The 19,554-nt window shown below is 41.1% G+C and overlaps 1 long non-coding RNA gene across 1 annotated transcript in view; it reads right to left on the reverse strand.

Moving 5' to 3' along the window:
* The window catches only part of LOC125635965 (uncharacterized), a 405,253-nt gene that overhangs the window by 287,969 nt on the left and 97,730 nt on the right, over positions 1 to 19,554 (reverse strand). Inside the window, exon 2 of the long non-coding RNA XR_012668174.1 lies at positions 12,856 to 12,960. This is a non-coding gene — a long non-coding RNA (uncharacterized LOC125635965). The remainder of the gene's footprint in view (positions 1 to 12,855; positions 12,961 to 19,554) is intronic.

Here is a 19,554-nt window from a genome sequence, read left to right on the forward strand (position 1 = left end):
CTTTTTCTGGGGAAAAGATTTGACAGACCTTCACTGTCTCAGAGTCCTCACTGAGTTCAGCAGAACAAGACTTTGTGAGGGCAATGAGGGTGCCCCTGGAAGCCAATCTAGCCAGCCACACACCCACAGTACAAATATTAGCAAGAGCCAGAGGTAAGAGGAGAAACTTCCAGTCTCTCCCATGTTTCCCTTTTGCAGGCTTCAGTAGTTGTTCTGGGGCAATAGATTACTTTCCCCCAACCTACATGGCCAGGTTGAATTTCCAGGTGGGCCTATAAAGGGCCCTGCCCCAAAAATCCTTCCAGCCAGTAACCAGCAGCTCCAATATTAGCTGGAAACCTTTCCACACTACCTGAACTTCCGGATGTCATACTTTAGACTTTGTATGTCAGATGTTAGCAGTCTTGACAGTTACCAGGCATGTCCCTCCTGATATTATGGCTCTTACCCATGGTCACCATTTCCCTCTTCCCACTCCTTTTCCCACAATATCCTAGCTCCTCTCCCTCTCTCCCTCTCTCTCTCTCTCCTCAATGACAGTAGCCATTTCATGATGAGGATAGTCTGTATAACATAATTTTGCATATGTCACCAAGTGCTTACTTGATGGTAAAGTCTTTCACATACTAATAACTTGGGCTGTATTTGAGTTAATGCGGAAATGGTCCATATTCCCCAACTATTTGTTATCTCATTTCATTCTTTCTTTTATTTTGTGTGTAACAATGTAGTTACTTGGTTATTTCTTGAAACAATTAATTCTACCTCTGGCCTGTTTATATGTCAAACCGGGTTGAACCACACTGAATAATTAATTCAAGCTATGTTTCAGAGTGTGGCATACACACATCCTTGGGGCATCATTATTCTAGAATTCTCTGATAAAGTCCTTGGCTTTCATTCTTGCACTGTCTAGCAGACCCCAATTAGGATGATATCTCTCTCTTGGACCAATTAAAATTTGTAGGAGCAATAATTTTGCCACTGACAACCTTAGTAGATATTATGAAGCTATTTCTGTAAACATATTCAAGATTCATTAGAAAATTAAACCACAAAGCAATTATTTTGAAACTAGTTTTCAAGAGCAGAAAAATGCACATTACTTTGCAATTGATTCACACATATTCTCTTACACATGTCTAAAAAGAGTGACAGCTCAGAACTAAAAACCTGATTCTCCTTTCACTTAGAACACTATAACATCATTGACCAGTGAAGGTTCTCTTGATTTACACCAGTGTAAGTGAGAAGAGAATCAGGCACTATAAGATTAAAATAAAGCATACTGATACTAAGATCTTACTTAGGATCAGTAAAATTACTTCTTGAACAAGAAACACCGAGAAAATAATTACAAGTTCATTAACAAAAGAGCCACTGCAGCAAAAATGCCTGCAATCATTCTGAGTCACTCAAGACGCTAAACAGTGCAGATACAGGCCCAGATTCTGCTCCCAATTATACTGGTAAAACTGAGAGCAAAACTGACTCGTTGTCTGCAGCACAAGAGAAGGGGAAAACCACTCCCCTTGGAATATGGAGCAGTGTCCACAATATGCTGTCTTACAGGTCAGTAGGAATGGCTGCCAGAGACACTGGATAGGGCCTGAATGGTTTAAAAACGATGGCACAAGAGCCACTATGGAAATGGTTTCAAATACAATAAAGTATTTAGGTCACTCAGTACAGTTTGTTAATTATGTTGATAAGAGTTCTGGCTGTTTTACTGGGTGAAAATGGTAGGGTGACGAATAGCATCATTCTTTTACATTTTTGTTGAAATTTTGAAAATTTCTGCAAACAGTTTTTCATTGACATTTCAAATGTTTCTGACCAAATCTAGCTGCAACCCACTCAGGACAGGCATTTCCAAGTCATGCCCAGGGGTTGAGGAATAATTAACTATAGCAAAATATTAATCCATGCTCCAAGCACATTTAAAAATAGGTACTGTAAGAAAGTGATTAAGGAATGTGTGAGTATTACAGAGCTGGTTAAACAGTGGGAAAATACTCACAAACATGTCCACTAACTAATCCTTGCAATTTGATCCAACTGTGTAGATATCTTTGACTACTGGCTTTTCTGCTCAAAATCAGACAGCCATTGTTTTTTTGTTTGGGGAGAAGATTTTATTTCTGTTAGCACACCCACATATATACTGGCTTTGTGTACTGGGGAATCAGCATGTTAGGGGACAAAGAAAGTCACAAAGTGTTTTATAATCATTAAAAAGTCACATGGCTGTAAAATGAAACACTCAAGTGTGAGGAAATGCCAAAGTTAAGGTTCCCCAGGTAAATTTTATTCTACCCCCATGTGCATAAGTGTTACAAGGCCTGATTCATTACTGTGTTACTCCAGTTTGATACCAGTGTACCTCTACTAAAATCAGTGGAATTGCTATTGCATAAAACTTGAGCAGCAAAGTGGCAAATCGTGCCCACAATCTTTAATTACATGATCACATAGTATTTTTCCACTGGATCCCGACTTCTTTCCATACATCAGGTGATAGCGCACAGTGAACTTCTCAACACTCACAGTTATCTGAGTCAGATGAGGCTATAGCTGCAACTTTTGCAAATATGACTCTGCATGTACAGTTACTTGCTGAGAATGTGACAAGAGTAAAGTGAAGATATAATCTGATAGACAGCCATTAAATCTAGTGTATATCTTCCCTCTCAGGAAGCTATTTTTAATATGGGGTTCTTGGACAAATATAATGCTCTTCTGGGGGCAAAAGAGGACTGAAACAGATTTTACAGTGGGAGAAAATTTCCTATGTGTTTTTTTTTTCTGCTCTTATGTCTCTATCAGTAAAGTGCTCACAACCTCTTGCTGAGAAATTCAATGTTCCAGTTGTCTCAGGGCCAAGAGCAGGATGTGCCAGAGCTGTGCAGGAGACATGGGGGTGGAGGGGAGACCAATGCCTGTATACCTAGACTTTACCTGGGCTCTCCAGCACACTGAGGCAGCAATACGGGAGGGGGAAGGGGACCCCTTGCCTCTGATGCTGTGGAGCACAAGGTTTGGTTCCCTCCCATCCCTCACAAAAAATCCTAGTCCCCCAATTTGAGCCCTCCCCATTCAAGCTTTGTAGAGCCATGATTAATATGGCACAATAGATAACACACAAAACAATGTTTTTAAAAGATTTTTCTGCATATTTTGGTGCATTTATTACTGCCTCAGATTTATATTGTAGTTCAGAAAATTGTTTTTCACAATAGAAAGCAGAACATTTCTGACAAATGTTATTACGAGCAGATGCTTATTATGCTTTGGGTAACCCCTAATCCCTAGGTGTCAAACTGCAGGAAGATCTGATTTGAACTCTTGATTAGTCCAGCCAAAACAACAGAGGAAAATAGATTCCCTACTACAGCTGTTCTAAAATAGGAAGCAGTAGAATCACACAGGCAACTTTCCACAGACTTGTATAGTATTGTATTTTCCCTCCTTCCACATACACAGCATTAAGTGCTCAAGAGTCCAAAGGCATACATTAAGACTATTTTCAAACACTGAGGTAAACCTATTAGGAGAAAAAGGAACCAAGAACAGAAGAGATCTCAGATTAGGGTCAGTGGAAGAAGGGTAACACACATGGAAATGTGAAGGAATAGAAAAGGGAACACTTGATTACACTTGATTATTGGGAGAATGAAGTGAAATCTAGGGGAAGAGAAATATGAAGTTGGTAGAAGGGAAAAGGAGGAATCAGGGAGAAGGATAGGATGCAGAGAAAGGAGAAGGATCTTCAAAGGTTTGGACAGGCTTTATATAGTATCTGAATTTGGGCTATACGGGGAATATTCAAACTAAATGAATCTCAGAACCCTTGGACAGTCACCTGTCGCTATACTTTAAAAGGTTTTAGCAAGGGAGTGGGAAAACACAACAAGATGAATCACACTGCAGAACTCAGCAGGGGAAAAAAGAGATGAATTGTTAACTTTTACCTCAGAAGCAGATTTTTGAAGTGGCATTACAAGGAATCCTGAAGAGCTGCATGCTTTCTGGGGAGAAGTTTCCTTTGGAAATGTATTTTTTCAAATATGATGCTTTTAGAACATCTGGGCCTCAAAGAGCTTACAATGCCTTTTGTACAGTGCAGAAGCACAGTGATCCTGGGAGCTAACATAACATAAACACTACATAGTCATAATCAGATGAATGGTAAAGCATTTCAGTATTATGGCTCCGGTCCACAAAGCACTGAGGCACATGCATAACTTAAAGCAGATGAGTAGTGGCACTGAAGTCAAAACTTTACCTGTTCAAAGTTAAGCATGAGGTTTACATCTTCACAGGATTAAGCTGAAAAGGAGGGATCCGGTCTGGAAGACCCTACTATGCATGTCTGTTTTGAATGAGCTCTTGAACCTCCATAGTTTTTCCTCCAAATATGTACAATTACTTTAACTACTATTTATTATATTAATGCTTCTGTTACTACTTTATACTTACATATATTTAACTAAATATCAATACATAGTGCCAACATGTCCCTGTCAGCGCTCTGCCCTCTTTAGCTTAAGTTGGTGCCTGTTTACATTAACACACCTAGTTCAGAATTTTGTATACCTCAGTGATATCCCTACTTAGGGCCTGATCCAAAGCCCATTGAAGGCAACGGAAAAACTACCATTGACTTCAATAGGCTAAGGATTGGGCCCCAAATCTTGTCTTTGCTAAAGAATATGTAACTGCTATAGTTTTTGCAACCAATTAGAGTAGCTGAATCCCTGAAGATCTTATATTATTCAGGTTCTCTCTGCTTCAATTTCCTTTTTACTAAAATAAAGTAACCCGAATGCCATCTCATGGACACCGCAGTATTTGCTAGTCCTTTTGGAACAGGGCTAGCATTTGTTTCTTTTTGCATTATATTCAGTATTCCAGTGTGTGCATTGCAGAATCTTTCCCCATTGTTTCATTGCTGTCTTTCTCTTATTCAATATTCAAAACTTTTAAAGTGGATGTCTAAGGGAAGTATGAACTTGCTGTTAGTCCCTTCCCTAAATAACTCATCTGTCTATCTCATATTTTTGTATTGCTTGTGTTCTTAGTATCATTTAAAGCTTTATCAGAGTTTTGCAGTCGGGATGGTGAGTTCTTGTTCTCGGGAATCTAATGAACCTTACATAGCCTTTCAAAAGTAGTAAGAAGAAAAGGAGTACTTGTGGCACCTTAGAGACTAACCAATTTATTTGAGCATAAGCTTTCGTGAGCTACAGCTCACTTCATAGGATGCAAACTGTGGAAAATACAGAAGATGTTTTTATACACACAAACCATGAAAAAATGGGTGTTTATCACTACAAAAGGTTTTCTCTCCCCCCACCCCACTCTCCTGCTGGTAATAGCTTATCTAAAGTGATCACTCTCCTTACAATGTGTATGATAATCAAGTACTCCTTTTCTTTTTGCGAATACAGACTAACACGGCTGTTACTCTGAAAAGTAATAAGGTAATTTTTAGTAGTCTGTTTCCTTGTATGCAATGCACAACTTGTTCCAGCTGAGAGTTCCTTGAATGGAGGGAGAGATTGGTGAAGTGGGATCTGTCCATGTTATTCTATCATGTCAAGATTATACTGTTCTAGAGCTTCTTTCTCTTTCAATTCCATGGGTAACTGGTGAGCAGCTGCTTCTGTCTTCTCTTTCTGCTTCTCAGCTTCCAGGGCTAGCTGGATTGCAACTTCCAACTGTTGCTTTTCTGCCTCTTTCTCCTTGGCTCTCATCTCTTCTTGGCACCTTGGGTTTTCAAGTTCTTTGTCTTTCTCTTCTCTCTCAAACCCGGCCAATTCTAACTCTGTAGTTGTTTCAGCACTCATGTTTTTGCTTTATTGTTTCTATTTCCCTTACCCAAAATAAGCAAACAGAAAAGAACAAACTGTTGCCTTTCTTTGACTATTTCCAGCCACCACACTTGAGATTCACTTAAAACTGCTATGCCAGTACTTAAAGTGTAAATCTCAGTTAAAATAGCAACCTGTGTAGAAACGCTGCTTTGCTGCCCCACTTTGACATACCGGGGAGCAATCCAGATGAGTGAGGGGCTGTGTCACCCCTGTCCTACAACCTTGGGTGCCTTTCAATACCTTGCCACAGTAGCTCCTACCTGGGCCACTCATAAACAGCCTTCCAGGATGCAAGTCACACCTTGAGTGTCTGTGTGTAACTGCAGCCTGACAGCCATACCTGGTTTACATTCTGGCTCCCACCAACCTGAGCTATACTTCAACATTACCACACCTCTCTTTCCCGGTCCATCTCACTCTTTGCATCTGAGAATACAAAAGAAGCAGCTATTGGACTCTGGGGGAGGGTTCCTGACCTGAAGACTTTGGTCAGTCATTATGTTGGAAGCACGTGGTGAGAAACTGTGCTTTAAATCTAATAGAGTTTGCTAAATGAGGCACTACAAAGCATTTCATCTTTATTTTTCTTGTAACCATTTCTAATGACTCATTGCTGGTACTCCTTAAACTCTATCTCTTTGTTGTTAATAAATTTGTTTTACCTAATCCAGCGTGTTGTGGGGTTCAACAAATTTCAAGCAAAATTAGACTACCTAAAGCTATTTGTAAACTGCAGTTCGGACTACTGGGGTGTGAATAGTAGTTGCATCAAAGTTCCATGCTGTAACTCACCTGTGTGGACGCTGTGAGCATGAACTAAAATGGTCCTAGTTCACATGTATGTAGTCCTGTTTGAAGAGTACTACATTAATGTGAACTAGGAATCTTGTAGTTTGCAGCCACAGCATCTATACAAGGGAGTTACAGCACTTTGTAACAGCACTTTGGTGCATACTTCTGTAACCTACACACCTCCTGGATGTAGTGTTCTGTCCTGTCCCAGAGAGAGACAGAGCAAGTGAGCGAGAGATATGGCTTTTAGCTCATGCAGTAGAGGCTCATGCACTGAGGTACCAGGTTCAGTCCCGCCCGCCGCTTAGTGGGGGCTTGTTACAAGTGGGGGCTTGTCCGGGATTTCAACTGGGAAGTCTCCGAAACTCGGGACCGCACTTGCTCAGCTAGGGGAAATATCCCATCTAGTGGCACCAAGACCACTTAAAGAGAGAGAGAGAGATTAATGAGTCTGCTCTGCAGCCTTAGCTAAGAGCCAACTGGCTTTTACCTCATGTGGTAGAGGCTCAGGTACTAAGCTCCAGAGGCTCCAGGTTCAATCATGACCATGATCTATCAGTGTTGTACTTCCACTATAACACTAGTCCAAACTCTGCGGCAGTGTAGACAAGCTATACGATTCAGTCCCTGGCATCTTCTTTGCTCTTTCACACTTTTTTGGCCTGATTATGTTAATTTTATTTCCAATAGGTAAAGGCCATCTGCCCTTTTATCTCCAGGGCATCATCCTTTCACTCCTTCTTATTTTAGGCTTTAATCAATAGGCAATGCCAAGGAAAGATATTAGAAACCCAAGTATGAAGCAGTTTGTAAAAGAATAAATCAGCCTCAGGTGGCACGGTGTGTTTGCACACCAGCTCACTTAACTTAATTGCACTTTAGAGAGGAAAAAAACTGGGTTTAAAATATTCTCTACAATATTTGATTAACACAGCTTCACATGGGTAACAGTCTACAGTACAGTAGAGAAATATTTTTAGATCAGCACTGTAATTCATATTTAGTGTCAGTTGTAATGGCCAGAATGCCTCAGTGAGCTGTAAGCAACACCTGCTTCAGAGATTGAGAAGATAAAGAATGCATTCCCACTCCCCACAACAACAAGGACATGGGGTCTTTGGCTGAGGTGCCAAATAGAGTTTAAAGCTGAAATCTAACAAACTAGAGTTGCCAGTTATATAGAATAATAGACATGTAGGACTGACAGGGACCTCTAGTTCCAGTCCCCTGCACTGAGGCAGGATTAAATATTATCTAGACCATCCCTGTCAAACCTGTTCTTAAAAACCTCCAGTGATGGAGATTCTACAACATCCCTAGGTAATTTGTTGCAGTGATTAACTATCCTTACAGTTAGGAAGTTTTTCCTAATGTCTAAATTAAATCTCCCTTGCTGTCCTGTCTTCAATGATTAAGGAGAACTATTTATCACCCTCTTCTTTATAACAAACTTTTATGTACTTGAAGAGTGTTATCATGTCCCCCCTCAGTCTTCTCTTCTCCAGACTAAACAAACTCATTTTTTCCATCTTTCCTCTTAGGTCACATTTTCTAGACCTTTACATTTTTGCTGCTCTCCCCTGGACTTTCTCCAATTTATCCACATCTCTCCCAAAGTGTGGTACCCAGAATTGGATACAGTACTCCCATTGAGGCCTTATCGGTGCTGAGTAGAGTGGAAGAATTACTTCTCTCATCTTGCTCCTGCTAATCTATCCCAGAATGATGTTTGCTTTTTTTGCAACAGTATTACACTGTTGACTCATATTTAGTTTTTAATCCAACATAACACTAAGATCCTCTTCTTCAGTACTCCTTCTTAGGCAGTCATTTCCCATATTGTATTTGTGCAATTGATTATTCCTTCCTAAGTGTGGTACTTTGCCTTTGTTGAATTTTTCATCATATTTATTTCAGATCATTTCTCCAGTATATCAAGATAATTTTGAATTTTAATCCTGTCCTCCAAAGTGCTTGCAACCCATTCCACCTTGGTATAATCCATAAACTTTCTAAGTGTACTCTGTATACCATTATCCAAATCATTTATGAAGATATTGAATAGAACCAGACCCAGGACAGATCCCTGTGGGTCCACGGTCGATATGCCCTTGCAGCTTGAATGTGAACCATTGAGAATTACACTCAGACTACAGTTTTCCAATCAGTTGTACACCCAATTTATAGGAGATTTGTCTAGGCTATGTTTCCCTAGTTTGCTTATGTGAAATTCATGTGAGACATCAAAAGCCTTACTAAAATCAAGATATATCACTTCTGCTGCTTTCCCCTATCCATAAGACTTGTAACCCTGTCAAAGAAGGATATTAGCTTGGTCTGACAGGATTTGTTTTTGACAAATCCATGTTCATTGTTACTTATCACCTTATTATCTTCTAAGTGCTTACAAACAGATTGCTTGATTATTTGTTCCATTATCTTTTCGGGTACATAAGTTAATCTGACTGGTCTATAATTCCCTCGATTGTCTTTATTCCTCTTTTTATAGATAGGTGTTACATTTGCTCTTTTCCAGTCCTCAAAGATAATTGCTAATGGCTCAGAGATCTCTTCAGCCAGTTCCTTAAGTATTCTAGGATGTATTTTGTCAGACCCTCCCAACTTGAAGATATCTAACTTGTCTAAGTCATTTGTAACTTGTTCTTTCCCTATTTTAGACTCAGATTCTATCCCATTTACAATGATGTTCATTATGTTTGTTGTCTGATCACTGATAACCTTTTAGGTGAACACTGAAACAATAAGTAACACTTCAGCCATTGCTACATTTTCTGTTATTTTCTTTCCCTCCTAATTGAGTGATGGGCCTAGCTTGTCTTTGGTCTTCCTCTTGCTTCTAATGTATTTGTAAAGTGTTTTCTTGTTATCACTTGTGTCTCTAGCTAGCTTAACCTTAATTTGTGCCTTGGCCTTTCTAATTTTATCCCTATACGCTTGTTTTTTTACATTATTTCTTTGTAATTTTACCTAATTTCCACATTATTCATGACCTTTTTTGAGTTTCACATCACTGAAGTTCTCCTGGTTAAGTCAGGGTGGTCTCTTACCGTACTACCTGTCTTTCCTACACATTGTGATAGTTTGCTCTTGTGCCCTTGATAATGACTCCTTTAAAAACTACCAACTCTCTTGAACTTTTTTTCCTTTGGACTTGCTTCCCATGGGATCTTAACTTCCAGTTCTCTGAGTTTGCTAAAGTCTGCTTTCTTGAAGTCCATTATCTTTATTCTGCTATTTTCTCTTATATCATTCCTTGGAATCATCAGCTCTGTCATTCCATGCTCATTTTCACCCAAGCTACCTTCCACTTTCAAATTCTCAACCAGTTCCTCCCTATTTGTCAGAATCAAATCTAGAACAGCTCTCCCCTAGTTGCTTTCTCCACCTTCTGTAATAAAAAGAAAAACAATAAAAATAATTTACAAAAAAATAAAAACAAAAATAATTGATATACATTATAACCAATATTTGAATGGAATTTAATAAAGATACCCCCTTTTATTGTGGTAGCTTACTAATTTTAATGCTATGTTCTTTTAAGATCTACTTTTACTTTAGACAGTATTTCTCAGATCAGGACACTTTGGTTAAGAATAACAATAAGTTTATTGGTTTCAGAGTAACAGCCGTGTTAGTCTGTATTCGCAAAAAGAAAAGGAGTACTTGTGGCACCTTAGAGACTAACCAATTTATTTGAGCATAAGCTTTCGTGAGCTACAGCTGCATCCGATGAAGTGAGCTGTAGCTCACGAAAGCTTATGCTCAAGTAAATTGGTTAGTCGCTAAGGTGCCACAAGTACTCCTTTTCTTTTTGCAAATAAGTTTATTAATTAACTTCGAGCTATATAGGTATATAATCTACAATTTTGTAGGTCAAGTTTAAATAGACCAACCATTCTAAGCATGTACTGAACACACAAATACCAACTTGCAAGTATTCACAGAGTTAGGGCTCAGCAGTTATACCACAGAACAATCACTCACTCAGATTTCTTACTACATTTGGGGATAACAACATTTACCTCCTTTGTAAAGCACTTTGAGGTCTAATGATGAAAAGTGCTGTATACAGACTAGGTACTGTATGATTTACTTATAACCATCAGTCATCAATTCTTTCCTACAGTTACCATATTTCAAGCAATAAGGATATACTTATGTCTCAAGGCAATCTTAGGAAAATAGTCCTCAAAGAGGCAAAGGATGATTCCCCCCTTTTAACAATCAGCCCAATGGTTCAACTCCCCTTTCTGTCTGATCGAACAGGCATTTTCTATCTCTTGGGGGAGTGCCCTAACTACTGAACTATGGGATATATTGAGGTACGTTGGGCTTTCTCAATCTCCGCTGTTGAAATTATTCCACTATGCATAAATAATTAAAGTGAGCATGCACTGAGCCAGAAAGTGAGCGAGAATGACTCTGTAGTCTAGTAGTTGGGGAACTCCCCTCGAGATAGAATCATAGAATATCAGGGTTGGAAGGGACCTCAGGAGGTCATCTAGTCCAACCCCCTGCTCAAAAGCAGGACCAATCCCCAATTAAATCATCCCAGCCAGGATAGAATGAGGGACCATGTTCAAATCCCTTCTCCACATCAGGCAGTCCGGCAAATTGAATTGGGGCCTCCCACATCCTCGATAAGTACTCTCACCAGTGGGCTAAAAGTTAGAAAAGAGGCTTCCTCCAACCATTCTGTGTGGCTGTTGTGAGCATGCCTTTTGGATCAGGCCCCCAGGTGAGATAGGTGGGGCAATGCCTATCTCGACCTGGTTTGAGGATTGCACTGGGGCTTAGGCTTGAGATAGGTGCCCAGACACCTACACTGAGGCACTGTGAATTTGCCAAGCAGCAGAAATTTGGGTACATAGGGGCCTTTTACTTCAGAGTTAGGCTGTAGCTTAGCGGGGGTTGAGGATCTCAGTAGTGCCTAAATTTTGGAATTGGGTGCATAAAGTGAAAGTGAGCACCTAAATCCCTTTGTGGATCTGAGCCTTAGAGAATGATGGGAAATGCCTAGAATAATGATCTCTCTCTTATTCTTTTGCCTTACTATAAGTATGAGAGGGTTTGCAAATTATAAGCTAGGATCCCATAAAACAGTTTCCTGACTACTCCCTATATCCCTTGGTCTTTAGTTTGCTGGTTTTAACTAAGTGAGTGAAATTATTTTCACAAGCCAAACCCATAGATTGTCATGAGTGTGCTTAGCTTCTGAAGGTTCAGGATAATGTCAGGCTGGAAGACAGTATGCAGACTGATTTGTGAGGTGGCTAAATTTGTTTGCAATTATATTTGACACCTGCATTATTTGGGGAAGATGGGCACACTGGTCTGATGGGAAGCAGATATGTTTTTGGCCAAAGTTAGGGAGCAACTTGTTAACTATCTGGGAACCTGGCTGGGGGTTGTGTGGGCGCAGCCAAGATAATCTCAGGCACCTCCTAGTGGCCGGTGTCTAGTGCAGGTATTTGTTCCATCAGAGGTCCAGTTACCTCATACCAAGAATTGGCATGAACTTTGGGGAAGGCATCACCTAAAGAAGGTGGGGAATGGGGTTGGGGTTCCCAATGTCTGGCACAAGGAGAAGACAACCCCCTTTCTCCAGAGCCTTAATCCTCAGACAAGGGGAAGGTGATGGGTCCCAGCTGCAGTCTGGGGACCAAGTGTGGAATGGTGAAGGGCTGATGGCACCCTACGTGGAAATGGTTAAGGAAAGAATCATGGGCATTACTGTATAAGGTATTGTAGGATAATTCCCAGATGAGTTAAGTTAATAAAGGTATAATCTAATTAAATCACATCCCTTGTATCTTGTCTTTCTTCCTATCTAGTACAATAAAATGTTTGCCTTTAGAAACAAGAAAGACCAGACGCTAAAAAGAATCCCTTTAAAAACTATTTTAAAATACTTAACAATAAAATATGAAATAAAGATGATCTTGGGAGATACCCCCCACTGCCAGCATGATGGACCATTATCATAGCAAAAGTTGGTAATCAACCAGCAAGATTCAAAACAATAAACTCCCAAGGGAGCCTTTTAAATTGAGTAAAATAGCTTCAAGGTAATAATAAATTATTCCCCAAATATAGAAACCATATTATTTTACTCTAGTTTAATTACTTTAATTGAAGCAGAAAGAGAAAGAGTAAGAGAAAATACCTGCTTTGTTTGTTGATCCACAAGATCTTGAGAAAAGCCTACTCACTAAGGAAATATTCTTCATTTAAAAACAAATTCTCGCCAACATCACAAAGGCAGCAAAATCTTAATGAAAGCAAATGAAGATTTTTTTTTAAAAGTGAGAATAGAATTTAGCAACTAGTAACACTTTCAAGTTCTTCTTAGCGTTGTGATAGCTGTACATAAGTCACACATCTAGTATTCTAGAAGTGAGGTGTGTGAGGTAATATCTTTTATTGGACCAAGTTCTGTTGGTGAGAGAGAGCTTGGTCCAACAGAAGTTGGTCCAATAAAAGATATTACCTCACACTTCTTGTCTCTCTAATGATTAATTCGGCCACTGATGTCTCTTGTAATGTAGTTGGCACTGTTATGACACCTAAGTTTCTCTTTCTGTATTTCTCATTTATTTGATGCCACAATTTCTGTATTGTCTTGTGGCCCATGACCTGATATTATAGAAGTTATGAGGCACGCTTAATTAATATATAATGAGCAAAATGCTTTTAAAAGTGATGCTAGTATAGGTGAAATGCAAGTAGGAAATTATATAAATTAAGAATGATTATTATTGTAGGCTTGGCAATAGAAGGAAGACTATGTACGGCCTAGTAATCACAAAAAGCCTAACTTAGCATCAGTGCTAGAAAAAGGTCATGAGATTTAGCAACATACAATTTTTGACAAATAGCGAAACTGTGAAGTTTCAAAATCAAATTTAATATAGTAGCTTTTGGTGGATTTCTTGTATATGTATCCATGACACCGACTGCACTGATGTATCAATAGTATTGGGAAAGGGATTGACACAAATAACTTAGACCAGCCTCAGAAGTTTGATTATGGTTAGCTGCAATACTAAAGAAGGCCCTCTGGAATACCACACATGGGCAGGGGACTGAAACCTCATCAAATATGGTCCCAGATACATGTGGGTGGGTTGCAAAAAGGTGTATAAAAAGGTTTTTGCCTTGCTCAGCCGTAGTTGGGACCATCAGGATTGACAGGCTAGTGTAAACTGGACCATAACGTCACACTTATCATGTACTCCACTAAGAATCTTCTTCCATCTGTGTTTTCCATTGTTCCCAACAGTTTGTGAGTAACAGAGGACTAGGAACCTTTGTGTGTATCTATAATCTGGCTTGTTTGCATAACTTTTTAAAAATTTGGATGTCTCATAAAGCCTTCATATCTATATCTATGTAATTTACCAGCCTTATCAATTAAATATAACTGCCTGAGTAAAGCACCTCTAATTAGTGAGTTGTGCATTGTGTACCAAACTTATCCCAAGCTGCACCTATGACCATTTACATACTTAGAGCTAAAGCCATGTATGGCTCACAAAATATTCAAAGATTTAGAAATCTATAAAGACACACTCCTTCCTACAGCCATCCAAGAAGCGATGGTGGCCACAGTTCCTTAAATTTTCCCAGATCAGTTCAAAATTTGGGGTGTGCCAAATAAGCTGCTGGTATTTGCATGAGAGCTATTGCAAGCTCCATTCTTTCTGGCTTCCCACAGCTGAACTTGCTCCTCAGATAGCTTCTGATTCTTCCCTGCTACTGATCAAACTGCTGAAAGGAAGACTGCAACATGTTGAAGGTGACAGATTCCTTTCTAGAGAACTAGAGTTCTGGTAGAGATTTTTCTTGTTTCTGGAGGAGTTGGCCACTGTCTTACCCAAGGTCTCCCTGAAGAGATCATAGAATCATAGAAGATTAGGGTTGGAAGAGACCTCAAGAGGTCACATAGTCCAACCCCCTGCTCAAAGCAGGACTAACCCCAACTAAATCATCCAAGCCAGGGATTTGTCAAGCCGGGCCTTAAAAACCTCTAAGGATAGAGATTCCACCACCTCCCTAGGTAACCCATTCCAGTGCTTCAACACCCTCCGAGTGAAATAGTTTTTCCTAATATCCAACCTAGACCTCCCGCACTGCAACTTGAGACCATTGCTCCTTGTTCTATCATCTGCCACTACTGAGAACAGCCAAGCTCCATCCTCTTTGGAACCCCGCTTCAGATAGTTGAAGACTGCTATCAAATCCCCCCTCACTCTTCTCTTCTGCAGACTAAATAAGCCCACTTCCCTCAGCCTCTCCTCGTAAGTCATATGCCCCAGCCCCCTGATCATTTTCATTGCCCTCCGCTCGACTCTCTCCAATTTGTCCACATCCTTTCTGTAGTGGGGGGCCAAAACTGGACGCAATAATCCAGATGACAGGTTTCAGAGTAACAGCCGTGTTAGTCTGTATTCGCAAAAAGAAAAGGAGTACTTGTGGCACCTTAGAGACTAATCAATTTATTTGAGCATAAGCTTTTGTGAGCTACAGCTCACTTCCTCGGATGCATACTGTGGAAAGTACAGAAGATCTTTTTATACACACAAACCATGAAAAAATGGGTGTTTACCACTACAAAAGTTTTTTTCTCTCCCCCCACCCCACTCTCCTGCTGGTAATAGCTTATCTAAAGTGATCACTTTCCTTACAATGTGTATGATAATCAAGTTGGGCCATTTCCAGCACAAATCCAGATTTTCTCCCCACCCCCCCAAAACCCACTCTCCTGTTGGTAATAGCTTATTTAAAGTGATCACTCTCCTTACAATGTGTATGATAATCAAGGTGGGCCATTTCCAGCACAAATCCAGGGTTTAACAAGAACGTCTGAGGGGGGAAGAAGGTAGGAAAAAACAAGGGAAATAGGCTTGAATAGAGACTGGGAGTGGCTAAGTCATTATGTAAGGTAACCTAAGTTAATTGTATCCCATTTGCAAATGAATTCCAATTCAGCAGTCTCTCGCTGGAGTCTGGTTTTAAAGTTTTTCTGTTGTAATATCGCAACTTTCATGTCTGTAATCGCATGACCTGAGAGATTGAAGTGTTCTCCGACTGGTTTATGAATATTATAATTCTTGACATCTGATTTGTGTCCATTTATTCTTTTACATAGAGACTGTCCAGTTTGACCCATGTACATGGCAGAGGGGCATTGCTGGCACATGATGGCATATATCACATTGGTGGATGTGCAGGTGAACGAGCCTCTGACAGTGTGGCTGATGTTATTAGCTCCTGTGATGGTGTCCCCTGAATAGATATGTGGGCACAGTTGGCAACGGGCTTTGTTGCAAGGATAGCTTCCTGGGTTAGTGGTTCTGTTGTGTGGTATGTGGTTGCTGGTGAGTATTTGCTTCAGGTTGGGGGGCTGTCTGTAGGGAAGGACTGGCCTGTCTCCCAAGATTTGTGAGAGTGTTGGGTCATCCTTCAGGATAGGTTGTAGATCCCTAATAATGCGTTGGAGGGGTTTTAGTTGGGGGCTGAAGGTGACGGCTAGTGGAGTTCTGTTATTTTCTTTGTTAGGCCTGTCCTGTAGTAGGTGACTTCTGGAAACTCTTCTGGCTCTATCAATCTCTTTCTTCGCTTCCTCAGGTGGGTATTGTAGTTGTAAGAATGCTTGATAGAGATCTTGTAGGTGTTTGTCTCTGTCTGAGGGGTTGGAGCAAATGCGGTTGTATCGCAGAGCTTGGCTGTAGACAATGGATCGTGTGATGTGGTCAGGTTGAAAGCTGGAGGCATGTAGGTAGGAATAGTGGTCAGTAGGTTTCCGGTATAGGGTGGTGTTTATGTGACCAGGATGGTGTTATCAGGATGATCACCACGGACACACCCCTGGAACCCCGACCTGGGATATTCTATCTACTACCCAAGATCCATAAACCTGGAAATCCTGGGCGCCCCATCATCTCAGGCATTGGCACCCTGACAGCAGGATTGTCTGGCTATGTAGACTCCCTCCTCAGGCCCTACGCTACCAGCACTCCCAGCTACCTTCGAGACACCACTGACTTCCTGAGGAAGCTACAATCCATCGGTGATCTTCCTGATAACACCATCCTCGCCACTATGGATGTAGAAGCCCTCTATACCAACATTCCACACAAAGATGGGCTACAAGCCATCAAGAACACTATCCCCGATAATGTCACGGCTAACCTGGTGGCTGAACTTTGTGACTTTGTCCTTACCCATAACTATTTTACATTTGGGGACAATGTATACCTTCAAATCAGCGGCACTGCTATGGGTACCTGCATGGCCCCACAGTATGCCAACATTTTTATGGCTGACTTAGAACAACTCTTCCTCAGCTCTCGTCCCCTAACGCCCCTACTCTACTTGCGCTATATTGATGACATCTTCATCATCTGGACCCATGGTAAAGAAGCACTTGAGGAATTCCACCATGATTTCAACAATTTCCATCCTACCATCAACCTCAGCCTGGTCCAGTCCACACAAGAGATGCACTTCCTGGACACTACAGTGCTAATAAACGATGGTCACATAAACACCACCCTATACAGGAAACCTACTGACCTCTATTCCTACCTACATGCCTCCAGCTTTCAACCTGACCGCACCACACGATCCATTGTCTACAGCCAAGCTCTGCGATACAACCGCATTTGCTCCACCCCCTCAGACAGAGACAAACACCAACCAGATCTCTATCAAGCATTCTTACAACTACAATACCCACCTGCGGAAGCGAAGAAAGAGATTGATAGAGCCAGAAGAGTTCCCAGAAGTCACCTACTACAGGACAGGCCTAACAAAGAAAATAACAGAACGCCACTAGCCGTCACCTTCAGCCCCCAACTAAAACCCCTCCAACGCATTATTAGGGATCTACAACCTATCCTGAAGGATGACCCAACACTCTCACAAATCTTGGGAGACAGGCCAGTCCTTCCCTACAGACAGCCCCCCAACCTGAAGCAAATACTCACCAGCAACCACATACCACACAACAGAACCACTAACCCAGGAAGCTATCCTTGCAACAAAGCCCGTTGCCAACTGTGCCCATATATCTATTCAGGGGACACTATCACAGGGCCAAATAACATCAGCCACACTATCAGAGGCTCGTCCACCTGCACATCCACCAATGTGATATATGCCATCATGTGCCAGCAATGCCCCTCTGCCATGTACATTGGTCAAACTGGACAGTCTCTATGTAAAAGAATAAATGGACACAAATCAGATGTCAGGAATTATAATATTCATAAACCAGTCGGAGAACACTTCAATCTCTCAGGTCATGCGATTACAGACATGAAAGTTGAGATATTACACAGAAAAACTTCAAAACCAGACTCCAGCGACAGACTGTTGAATTGGAATTCATTTGCAAATTGGATACAATTAACTTAGGCTTGAATAGAGACTGAGAGTGGCTAAGTCATTATGCAAGGTAACCTATTTCCCCTTGTTTTTTCCTACCTCCTCCCCCCCTCAGACGTTCTTGTTAAACTCTGGATTTGTGCTGGAAATGGCCCACCTTGATTATCATACACATTGTAAGGAGAGTGATCACTTTAGATAAGCTATTACCAGCAGGAGAGTGGGGTGGGGGGAGAGAAAACCTTTTGTAGTGGTAAACACCCATTTTTTCATGGTTTGTGTGTATAAAAAGATCTTCTGTACTTTCCACAGTATGCATCCGATGAAGTGAGCTGAGGCTCACGAAAGCTTATGCTCAAATAAATTGGTTAGTCTCTAAGGTGCCACAAGTACTCCTTTTCTTTTTGCGAATAATCCAGATGTGGCCTCACCAGTGCCGAATAGAGAGGAATAATCACTTCCCTCGATCTGCTGGCAATGCTTCTACTAATACAACCCAATATGCCGTTAGCCTTCTTGGCAACAAGGGCACACTGTTGACTCATATCCAGCTTCTTATCCACTGTAATCCCCAGGTCCTTTTCTGCAGAACTGCTGCTTAGCCAGTCAGTCCCCAGCCTGTAGCAGTGCATGGGATTCTGCCATCCTAAGTGCAGGACTCTGCACTTGTCTTTGTTGTACCTCATCAGATTTCTTTTGGCCCAATCCTCCAATTTGTCTACGTCACTCTAGACCCTATCCCTACCCTTCAGCATATCTACCTCTCCCCCCAAGCTTAGTGTCATCTGTGAACTTGCTGAGGGTGCAATCCATATCATCATCCGGACATTAATAAAGATATTGAACAAAACCGGCCCTAGGACTGACCCCACAGGCACTCCGCTTGATACTGGCTGCCAACTAGACATCGAGCCGTTGATCACTACCTGTTGATTCTGATGATCTAGCCAGCTTTCTATCCACCTTATAGTCCGTTCATCCAATCCATACTTTTTTAACTTGCTGGCAAGAATACTGTGGGAGACTGTATCAAAAGCTTTGCTAAAGTCAAGATATATCACGTCCACAGCTTTCCCCATATCCACAGTGCCAGTTATCTTATCATAGAATGCAATCAGGTTGGTCAGACATGACTTGCCCTTGGTGAATCCATGTTGACTGTTCCTGATCACCTTCCTCTCCTCCAAGTGCTTCAAAATGGATTCCTTGAGGACCCGCTCCATGATTTTTCCAGGGACTGAAGTGAGGCTGACCAGTCTGTAGTTTCGCACAGTCTCCTTCCCTTTTTTAAAGATGGGCACTATATTTTCCTTTTTCCAATAATCCGGGACCTCTCCCGATCACCATGAGTTTTCAAAGATAATGGCCAATGGCTCTGCAATCACATCAGCCAACTCCCTCAGCACCCTCAGATGCATTAGATCCAGACCCATAGACTTGTGCATGTCCAGCTTTTCTAAATAGCTTTTCACCA

Source organism: Caretta caretta, chromosome 4 (assembly GCF_965140235.1).
Source record: "Caretta caretta isolate rCarCar2 chromosome 4, rCarCar1.hap1, whole genome shotgun sequence".
Taxonomy (NCBI): domain Eukaryota; kingdom Metazoa; phylum Chordata; order Testudines; family Cheloniidae; genus Caretta; species Caretta caretta.